This window comes from Cannabis sativa, chromosome 5, assembly GCF_029168945.1.
Source record: "Cannabis sativa cultivar Pink pepper isolate KNU-18-1 chromosome 5, ASM2916894v1, whole genome shotgun sequence".
NCBI classification, from domain to species: Eukaryota; Viridiplantae; Streptophyta; class Magnoliopsida; order Rosales; family Cannabaceae; genus Cannabis; species Cannabis sativa.
In genome coordinates, this window is record NC_083605.1 from 36,121,523 (window position 1) to 36,133,743 (window position 12,221).

The following is a 12,221-nucleotide window of genomic DNA, read 5'->3' on the forward strand; positions in this document are numbered from 1 at the left end:
TGTCTGAAATTGTCTGGGCTTCTGGTGTCGTTAAGGTTACCTGTCCACCTGCATTAATAGAAGAGTTTGGTGTATTAGTGACAATGGTTGGAGTTTGTTGGTTCCTTACCAAGGCTGGCGGATCCATCTGACTCGATCCGCCAATAGAGGAGTTGGGAGTGAGGTTCCCCAAGGAGTGCATCGGATTGATTGGAACTCGAAAGCGGGATGGAGGTGGCGGAGGGTCGGTCATGTTCTGGGATGACAAGGTCTCCATCCTCACCAACAGGTCTGCGTTTTCAGCTTGCAGCTTTTCTAGTTGCTCACGGTCTTTAGCCGCTTGCTCTCGATCTTTGGCTGCTTGCTCTCGCTCCTTGGCTGCCTCGGCAGTGAGGATAGCGATCTGGGAAGCTAGGTCTGGAGTCTCAGTTACGTCGGCCATGGTGTTCAAGGTGAACCTTTGGAGTCTTTGTCGAATGAACGATTGCTAGGTTCCCACAGACGGCGCCAAATTGTAGAGGGTGAAATCTACAATACGGAATTTGGGCACCAGCACCCTGTCAAGAACAAAGAGAGAGACAAAAGTTCAATTGGGAGCACCGGTGGGGTGTCAGCCAAAGGGACTCCGACGCTCAAGTCAGTACGATTATAGTAAAAAATTATAATAATGGAAAATAAATGTAATATAAATGGTAGCCGGACGGATGAGTGGACAAGCGGACAGACGGACTAAAAGAGTAACTCCGATGGTGAGGCTTAAGAGAAAAGCTTAGAAAAAACGACCGTCCGCTTGAGTCGTTGAGTAGTGTGAGTATCGAATGTGTTCTCTCCGGCGTCTATCATATGGTTCCTTTTATCGTGTGTTCTCGCGTCGTTGCCCTCCGTCCACGTCACCCGTTGGACTCGTTCAAATTGGTTACTTCCCTAATTATTAGGGAGTAAGTAACCGTCTTCGATCGGTTCCATATTAACTTGATTTCACCCGTTTGGCCGATCGGCCGGCTCAAACCCGGTTGCGGGACGATCCGGCTTGTGGCCCATAGGCTCACTCGTAAGTCTATTTCAAGGCCTAGCGAGTCCGTCTGACTGTCTTATTGGGCCCAATATTGTTGGATCCATTATTGATGGGCTCGTCTGACTTGCATATTGGACTTCTCAAAAATATGATAAATATTAAGCAAATTTTTACCTCTACAGATAATAAGAGTCATAAATTCTTACATAGATCACAAAACTTTGTTGGGTTGAATCTACTGCTTGACGACCAGTTATGAGCTCGAGCAGTAAAACTCCATAAGCAAAGACATTTACTTCTCATCTTTAATTCCATGCATGAAGTATCCTGGTGCCAAATATTTAAAACCATTTGAAAAAAGAACAAATCCATAAACTAAATAATTTATAGAACAAAACAAATTAATTGAAGAAAGAAAGGGTAGTAATAAAAAGTGTTTGCAAACCCGAATGTGCCTTCAATTGGGAAAACAATATGGTGAGTCTATTTTTCCAGTAAGACATTTAGAAGTCCAAAATAAAAAATCTGCATTAATTATTACTATACAACAACAAAATCAATTTAAAAAAACAAATGAATTTACTTAGAGGGTTTTGCATTGGATTGGATTTGAATGGGTGAGATAATGAAATGAAAGTACCTGAGCCTCGTAATCTTGGGTGAGTAGTATGTTAGAGGCCTCAATATCTCTATGAAATATTCATCTTTGGCAACCCTGATGTAGATATTAAAATACAACCCCATTAGTTTCCAAGTTGTTTTAATAAATAAAGAAGAAATCATGATTAGTCTTCTAGAAAGCCAAGGTCGATTCCAGCAAAAGTCTTTAAGTCGTTATTAAACAAATCATCGTCATTAGTATCAACATCATCCGCAACAGTAGCAACGACATCATTATTATGATCATCGCCAACATTGTTCATAGAACTCAGCATCTTTATACGTCGGTGGAGTTGCTCCAAATAAGAGCTCTGAACCAATAAATGTTGCTGATGATCATGATTTTTATTTTCCAAACGAAGCTTAGGGATATGGACAAGTTTCTCCACAGCCAGTCGTAGAGTGAGACTCTGTCCATCACCGTACTTCAACTTGGTCTGAACCACACTGTTGATGGACTCAGAGACCATCCTCGCCATCTTGTCAAACCAAACACGTTTTATCATGGGTCGACAGCGCTGATCTTGTTTTTTAAAATACATGTTATCCAAGGTGAATGGGATTTCCACAGTTGAGAACATTTTGCAAACTAGTGCCAGTAATGACTCCTCTGTTGATTCATATAATTCATCTATGGGGTATACAAAATGGACAGTGGAATTGTGGTTAACGACAGTGTGATGATTATTATGGTAATGGTACTTCTGGATGGTGTTGAACTCTATCGTGAGTAAATCATCATTATAATCATACACATCTGGGTCTGCCTCCACAGTTATTTCCATGTATACCAAAACTTTAGAGTTTAGTTTAGTACCCATACTTTAATTGATTATAGTCTTATACGTACCTACGTCCGATCGAGAACTGCTATGACTAGCTATGGGTGGGTAGTGTGAGTACTTAATTATAAAGATTATTTATCTATACGAATATATAGATTATTAAATTGCTCATATATAATTCTAATTTGGTTAGGAATTAATATGATAATTACTCAACCTCATTAAAAAAAGTTTGAAAATTATATTTTATATAATAAATAATATCTTTTTTTTTAATCAAACATATTCCGATTATAATATGGATCAATTGGAATAATCATATTCCTAATAAAATTAGAATTAATATTATTCTATCATCTGCCCTATATATATATAGGTAGGGATACACTAATTAAGAACGAATATTTAAGAAACCTATATTACGAGAGATAACACACATAGTAAATATGGATAATCAACCATTCTCTCAAGTTTTTATTTACGCAAAATTTAATAGTGGTTTTGAAGAAAATAATCCATCACCATCACCATTAATGAAGGTGGAGTTGAAAGTGATCCAAATGTACTATTCAGATACCGATCACAGCGACACCTTCATCTCATACAACTCCACTCACCGATTCCAACACCAAATTGATCACCTATTCCAAAAGACCTCACCTTCCATCAACACACTCATTACCTCCATGTTTTCAGGCGAACTGATCCCCTTCCCCTTGGTTAACATGTACTGGAGCAACCCCAACCTTCCTAACATGTCCCAGTTAAAGATGGCGGTAAGCTTTGACACCATGGTCACCATGGTCTCGTTGCCCCTCACCCTCATCAGTATTCTCCTTCACATACACCGCTCTCGTCACCGTCGTGATGTCTCTATGACCTTGACCGTGGATAACAGGATCATGATCCCTAACAACGGTTTGCTTGATCTACGTATTGCTCACGCATGGGAACAAGTACTTAACAGAAGACCTTTTACTGCCTCTCTCCCCGGTCAGGTTGATCCTGAAGTACATCAGCCACCATCTTCGTCCACAAGTAATAATGATCAAGTGCTTGATCATGATCATGAGAAGGAGGAGGAAGAGCATGGTGATGATAATGATGATCAAGTGTTGAATCATGTTGACCAGAAGGAGGATGAGCATGATGATGAGGATGAGGATTAGTTCGATCAAGAATTATCTACGCTATATGTGGTATTATGAATATGTAACCTCGACTATGATTTCTAGTGTAGTACAAATTACTATTGGAACTTATTTTACATTATATTAATTAGCGACTTAAAATATATTTCTAAAATGATTACATAAGTATATAAAAATTTAGAATTTTTCTTACATTGGAAACACAACTGAATAAATGGCTTTAACTTTTGAATTTTTTATTTACATATCACTAAGTACTCAACCCGACCCAAATCTTATTTTCTTTAAATAGACATGTAATTACATTCTATATTTGTTCATTTTTTTTTTTTTTTATATAAGCTCTCAGTTTTAAGTTAATTATTTATTTAATTAAAATAATAGACTAATTAATTTTGAATATAGCTAAGATTTATCAATCTTACTCAAAATCTAATTTAGGTCACTTTTTAAATTCTTATTATAACCATGTAATTAAATAAAATATTATTTTTGATTAATAATATAATATAAGTATAATATAGGGTTAATAGCGGCATAAGTACCCAAAAGTTTAAGTTTGCAAGCAGCATAAACTCAATGTTTATTTTTAGCGACATAGATACCCAATTTTTCTAAAACTGTAATTTTCTTCTAGTTTCGTAAGTACAGATTTCGTTTTGAATTTATTAAAAAAAATATTTCGAAGTAACTGATACTATATGTTTCTATTTAGACCCAATGATTTCGAATTCGGGTCTTATGTGTGCCCTATTTAAAATAATAACAGAGTCAGTACTGACAAAATTAGAGAAAAATTATAGTTTTACAAACTTTAGGTATTTATACCGCTAAAAATAAATATTAAGTTTATGCCGCTTACAAACTTAAAACTTTTAGTACTTATGCATATTTACCCCATATATTATAAAAATATGTGTGACATAAATATCTTATATTTTCTTATTCATACACTTATATCATACTAGGCGAAAGTTACGTGCGCATTGCACGTATTCTTAGTCATATATATTCAATTTTATTTAACAAGTGATAAAATATGCTGATTTGTTCAATTTTTATTTTTACATTCAAATAGTCGTTCTAACATGCTTAGAAAATGTTTCAGCAGTAAAAAAATTCAATTAATTTAGTATGTCTATTGAGCCTTTCTCTCTGAATATTTTTTGAACTCATGAACCATCTCCTGCACCATAATTCTTCAACTGTAATAGAAACATCACACCAAATTGAATAGTCAAAACAAAAATGATCATGATAAAAGTCCCACCAAAACTATCATTAAGCATTGAGAAAAAATAAGTACACAAATATTGTATAAATATATGTGACTTTCCTTATCAAGAATGCAAGAAGCTCATCACATAATTTCGTATCACAATCTATCATTATTGCACTGCAATTTCCACATGCTTAACCTAGAAGAGTACCATATATAGAGGTCATTGTTAATTTACTCTATATCCCAAGGAAAAAATAAAGTAAGTAAATGAAAATCAGGTACTTGTTTTGTTTAGTAGTATCTACATCATTGTCTAAGAATTAAACTGAACAAGACAATAATAAACAAACTTTTGACCAATTACATACATCCATTTATCAATAAATCAACATAATATAATTAACCTACAAAAGTAAATTAGTTAGACATTTTATCATACAATAAAATACTTTAATTTGAAATCAAGAGAATCAAGGCAGCAAAATTTTATACAAAATTGACAGCAAAAGTCCAAAAAAAAAATAAAAAGAAGATCAAGAGATCAGAAAAATAATAACAATAACTTTTGACCCAAACAATCCATAATGAAAAATATAAATGATCTCATAATAATAAAAATTGGAAATATTATTGCTTAACTTCTTGACAACAAAAACTAGTTTTTTTGAATGTCCACAAATAAAATGTAAAAAAAGTGGCAGTAGTTATTTTTTTTTTACAAACTTCAAAATTAGATATATATATATACTAGTAGAATGCTACGTGCAAGGCACGTATATAAGTTTTATGCTAGGTGTGTCTTGTTTTATTTAAAAATAATACAATAAATAATTAAAAAAATATTATTAATTATTGTAATTGAGATCATTAATATGTATATTCAATTAATGTAAATAATGTTGTTAATAATTAAAAGTAAATACTAAATACAATATATGAAAGTTTAAGCAATTTTGATAATCTAATTGCAATTTGATCTTAAGTTAATCCAAAACTGTACTAAACCAAAAATCAATGTTCAAAAAATAAAGCATACACAATTTAAATTTGAGTTGAATAAAAAAGATACTAAAATTTAATTTGTAAATTAAATTGTTGATAGGTGAAGATAACACATGTAAAAGTTGTAAAAAAGAAAAATAAGGATACTCTTAATAGTTGGGTTTTAATTTTCTTTTGCAAGACCTGAAATAAGAAGCAATTCGCATAATAGAAACCTGAAATAAGATAAAGAAAAACAGTTTATTATATGAACAAAACATAGGAACAATAGGATAGTTTTACTTGGTCCTCACTTTGGCTATACAAAAGGTAGAATATAAAGATAAAATAATTTCCCTAAATGCAACAAAAAGAAACATTGATTATCTATGAAGATTTGTTGGTAAATCAAAAGGCAATAAGAGATACAACATGAATTGCACAAAATTGACATAGTTACCTTGTTGGGTTCGCTGCCTTTTACATAATTCGGTTTCCATTCATAATCAATACCAACAACTTTACATCCTTCAATGTGGCTTGTTGCATTGTGTAGAGCTTCAGCATCATCGACCCAAAGAATATCTTCTACAAAGAACTCATTGAGATTCAAATAGCGACTATAGAGAAGACTTGCCTCGGGTACTAAGAGTTGGGGGAGAGAAAGACTGCATACAAGTCACAACTTAGCAAAAAAAAAAAAAAATCAAATAAAAATCTACCCTAATATGAACATGCAAAACAAGTAAACTTCATATCTTGAGTCTTGTATAAGATAAGGCTAGTAGAAAAACATACAAGCTGCAGAGCAAAAACATTTGGTGCCATGATAAAATGATTACCCTAAATGCAACAAAAAAGAAGCATTGATTATCTATGAAGATTTGTTGGTAAATCAAAAGGCAATTTTTTCATGTCATCCTTCTTAACATTGAACATGGGTTGATATTCTGTATCTTCCTTCTCAGTCTCAAGTCTTGAATCTTGCTCCAGGCTACACTTCAACTCAGCAACACTGATTACAAATTTACATACATTTATTTTTGTAAGGCAAGTATACATTAAATCAAGTTGTTTTGATAATTTTAGTATCACAGATCAAGTCATGACAATTGAATCTTAAAAAAATCAAATTCTTATAAGGCATTTTACTACTGTTTATAAGAAAAACATCATTATTGTATCAAAAGCAATTAATAGGATAGTATAAATAAAAGTACTTGACACATAATAATCTCAGACTTTATGAATTAGATAATAAGAGTCATAAATTCTTACATAGATCACAAAACTTTGTTGGCTTGAATCTACTGCTTGACGACCAGTTATGAGCTCGAGCAGTAAAACTCCATAAGCAAAGACATTTACTTCTCATCTTTAATTCCATGCATGAAGTATCCTGGTGCCAAATATTTAAAACCATTTGAAAAAAGAACAAATCCATAAACTAAATAATTTATAGAACAAAACAAATTAATTGAAGAAAGAAAGGGTAGTAATAAAAAGTGTTTGCAAACCCGAATGTGCCTTCAATTGGGAAAACAATATGGTGAGTCTATTTTTCCAGTAAGACATTTAGAAGTCCAAAATAAAAAATCTGCATTAATTATTACTATACAACAACAAAATCAATTTAAAAAAACAAATGAATTTACTTAGAGGGTTGTGCTTTGGATTGGATTTGAATGGGTGAGATAATGAAATGAAAGTACCTCAGCCTCGTAATCTTGGGTGAGTAGTATGTTAGAGGCCTCAATATCTCTATGAAATATTCATCTTTGGCAACCCTGATGTAGATATTACAATCCTTGTGCTACCCCAACTGAAATATTCATCTATGGCAGCCCTGATGTAGATATTTTCCATTTCAATTGAAATATATACAGATTGTATTATTTATTTTAACAAAGAAATTTGTAAAACAACATTGTGTAAAATTTGGCCATAGAAATAATCGTAGTATGAATGGATACTTACTCGACGAGGCTCCGATACTCAATAGGACCAATCGACAATCCAATCAATCAAAACCCAATTCTGAATTAAGAATCAGACCAATCAACTGGTCAATTGAATGGACTTTAAACTAATCACATTTCACCTAGAACGGTGAAGCTCTAAGCATCGAGACCATTCTGATGTTCAATAGGACCAATCGACAACAGATCAATTCTGAATCAAGAATTGAACCAATCAACTGCTCAATCGTATCGACTTCAAACTTATCAAGAATTGAACCTAAAACTTAAAATCAAATTTAAAATCTTACCTTGCTAATGGAGGTGACGGTGGAGGCTAAGGAACGGCTTCGTGTGGTGGCGTAGAATAGAGAAAGGTCGAGCTTCGGTGGTTTCAATTCTTCTTTGGCCAGGGCTTTATCGTTGTCCCTCAATTCCTCAAACAGAGGACTCAGAAGCTTCACTCTCCGTATCAAATCCCCGTTGTTTTCTTTTTAACTTTATTTTTGCCCTCTTGTTTTATATATATAAAAAAAAAAATTAGTTTCCCTCACTTTAAATGGGTTGTGACTCGTATCAAATATCAGTTCAAATATTAATATGATTTGTTTTATTTTTATTTTATTATATATAAATAATATTTTATTATTTTATTAAATAAAAATAAAAAGTGACACATGAATTTCTCATAAACCAAGAATTCAGTTATATAGGCACACTTTATATAGAATAGATATATATATATGGCTTTAATTTAACATATTTATCTAAATAAGTTATAAATTTATGCAAAATTATCACCTGAATTATATAATATATTATGATCAAAGTATAATAATCATTACTTAATTTCTTATAAATGCAAATCACCTGATGATCATTTTTTTCTTTACTGGTCAATTATTTCTTTACTTGTGTTGCCTTGTTCTCCAATATTCAATTTCACCTGAAACATATAATATATTTCATCAAAGCATAATAATCATCACTTAATTTCTTAACAAATAACTGGTAAATTAAGTGGTATGATTTTAATATCACCGAGTTCATATAATTAAATGAAGTTTTGATATGCGTGGACAAATTTAAGATCCTTCTAAGCTCTAACCAATATCGTAATTATGCAACAAATTATTTAAAATATTTATGTGAAGACTCGGTTAAATTTAGTAAAAAAAAAAAAAAAGATTAATAATAAAAATGGGTGGAGTCCACAAAATTATTAGAGGAGTGCTAAGAAAACTCTCTTTTGCACTCTCTCTTGCACTCTCTCCATAATTGAATGACAAATGTCAAATTTTTAGATTGATTTATTTGTGCCTATTAATTAACCATAATCTTACTATCTTATTACAATTATGCCATCTTAATAAAATTAATATACTAATTATATATTTGTAGCTGAATTAATCTTGTTAAAAATGAATAATGGGGATTGTAAATAATGAGCACAACATAAATTTGTATAGTGAATAAAATAGAAGTCAAAACTAAAAAAATTAGGAGTCAAAATAACATTCATACATTTATTTGCCAATTTAAATTCATTCAAAATAACATTATAAAATTATCAAAAGATAAATACATAAGACATAAATATCATGTAGTGATATAGAAGTGCTTCGTAATCATTCTTGCATTCTATTTGAAGGTAGTTCTTTGTTAGTGTGCATAAATGATTCAATACCTGTGACAAAAGAGCACTTTTAGAAAAGATATATAAAATTCATCATACTATTATTTATTATATATAATAAGATATTCAAATGTATACCATCTTTCATATACGATCCAAAACTTGTACATTGTGAGTATTGAGTAGAAATATGTTTTAATACGTCATTTTCTCCCTGAAAATATATACATGTTAACTTTTATATAATAAGAATAATTTTTTATTAAAATTAATAAAATTATATATAAAATATTTACCGTTCCATTTATACATTCATCATCATTGAGAAAAATATATTCCCTACTATCTTGCTTAAGTTGCTACAAAAATAAAAATAGTTAACATAAGCACAAATATAATTAAATAAGTTACATAATTAAAATTACTAAAATAAATTTAAAAATTATTAATTAATACACAAGTTAATATTATTTAATACCATTTCTTCCAAGTTTAGATGTAGAGTGTCTGTACAAGTAGTACTTTTATCCTTTGAAATTGCATGTCCCTATTTATAAAATAAAATTATTTTATCACCAATTAGTTTCATTATATCTAAAAAATTAATTAATAAGAAATAATAGATTAATAAAAAGATGTACCTTTTTGGACTTGTCATTGGATTTTCTTTTGCGTGAGTTTTCAAGTCCGCTCTTTATTCGTTTCGGTGCACCTTTTGTTTTTGACACTTCAGGATCATGTATTGATCTTTCTTTTTGACCATCACAGAGTGCAATACTCTCACTAATAGAATGATTCTCCTTGACACACTTATTTAATGCATCATTCAAAGCACAACATGCAATATCAAAACTCTTTTGAGATAAGGATCCTTCTTCAATTAGTTTGATGGCTTTACAATATAGTTCATCATACCATTGTTTCTTGGATTGGACTTTTGGAATATGACTAGCTGAGTATAAAATCTTTGCATCTTTAGTCCATCTTTTCAATATATACTGTGGTGGAACATTGAAAATACCAAAAGATTGAAGAACACACATAGCATGCCTACAAAGAAATCCATAGTATTCAAACATTCGGCATAGACAACTAACATTCAGCTTTCTTTCATCCCAACTAGTCATGAAATTCATTTTCTTCTCAAAATCTTGAACAATAAAGCTTGAGATAGGACCATCTTCCTTTTCTTTTTGAGAGAAGCACGCTGATACTCCTAAATTCTCAACTTGAAATTTTTTGAAAACTTCATGTGTATATATCATTGACATTTGTTTCTCAAATGGCGATGGGGATTTCAAAGCTGGTTTCTTTTGGTGTGTATTAAAGCATGCCTGAACTTCCTTTTCGTGTCTATCTTGTAAAGCAACTTTGTATTGCTCAACAAATTCTTTCAAAGAAGTATTCTTACCTACATATTTATCAAAAAAAGAATTTATACTTTCTGACCTTCGTGTTGTAGACATACCTGCGAAAAAGGAATTTCTCATGTAAGTGGGTATCCAATATTTGCGATCTTCAAATAATAGTTGAAGCCACTCATTCTCGTTGAGTTCAAATTTCTCTATCATAGTTGACCACTTATATTCAAATTCCCCAGCTACCCATGAATTGTAAACACAACTGTTGAAATCTCTCATAAAATGTTCATTTGTCTTTATCACAGAACCAAGTTTTTCAGGAATCTTCCTTAAGATATGCCATAGACAAAAGCGATGCCTTGTATTTGGGAAAACATCACTAATGGCTGCTTTCATAGCTTTGTCTTGATCTGTCAATATAGAAATTGGAGCTTTCCCACCCATAGCTCTAAGCCATGTTTTCATTAGCCAAACAAATGTTGATTTAGTCTCATCTGCAAGTAATGCACAACCAAGCAATGAAGTTTGAAAATGGTTGTTTACACCAATGAATGGAGCAAATGGCATTTTATATTTATTTGTGATGTATGTAGTGTCAAATGAGATAACATCTCCAAAAACTTTATAATCTTCTCGACTTTAAGACATTTTTAAGGCGTTGCTCTTCATCCAAGTCAATTGCATAAAAGAAATTAGAATCTTCTTCTTGCATATGCATGAAAAGCTCTTGCATCGCACTAGCATCCCCGGAAGCTAGTGCCAAGCGTTTTTCCTTGTCCAAATGATTTCTTATGTCTTTCTCCAAACATCATGTTTTCATATCCATTATTTGATTTTGCCATAGCAGCAAAAATTTTAGTTGTGCTTACCCCAACTGCATGTAGAGTGTTAATGGTCTCCTTGTTTGAAGGTTTGATGCTTCTATGACATGGGAAATAATGAGCTTGAGCTGGATAAACTTCATGATTATGTTCTTTGATAAAATTATAAACATACCACTTTCCTTCTAATCTCCTTTTAAGATGCAATGTTGCTTTACAATCTATCTTCAAGCAAGGACGTGGATTACATGAAATACTTTCTCGTTTTGACCCCGATCTTGTACAAACAAACTTAACATCTATAAACTCATTAGAAATCTTTGATCGACGACTAGATCTTCTTAAGATGCCAAATCCTATAATCTTAGCATATTTCAAATAAAATTCATATGCTTCTTCGTGTGAGTTGAATTCCATACCATTGCAAGGTTCTAGATATGTTTTTTCTTCATCCATACTTTTATTGAGTGAACCTTCCACATTTTCATTGTTGCATTCATCCAAATTTATATCTGAATTTTTTTCTAAATTCATTGCATCCTAAATAAACCATTCAACAAGAACATATAACTATACCAATCATTTATCTATAAATAAAGTATTCTAAATTAATAATCTGACATATATATGCTAGAAACAAACAAAAGAAAAT

General features: G+C 31.6%; 1 pseudogene; it reads right to left on the bottom strand.

The window, feature by feature from the left end:
- Positions 1-5,963: 5,963 nt before the first annotated feature.
- On the bottom strand, positions 5,964-11,995 carry LOC115713660 (protein FAR-RED IMPAIRED RESPONSE 1-like; annotated as a pseudogene).
- Positions 11,996-12,221: the final 226 nt, after the last annotated feature.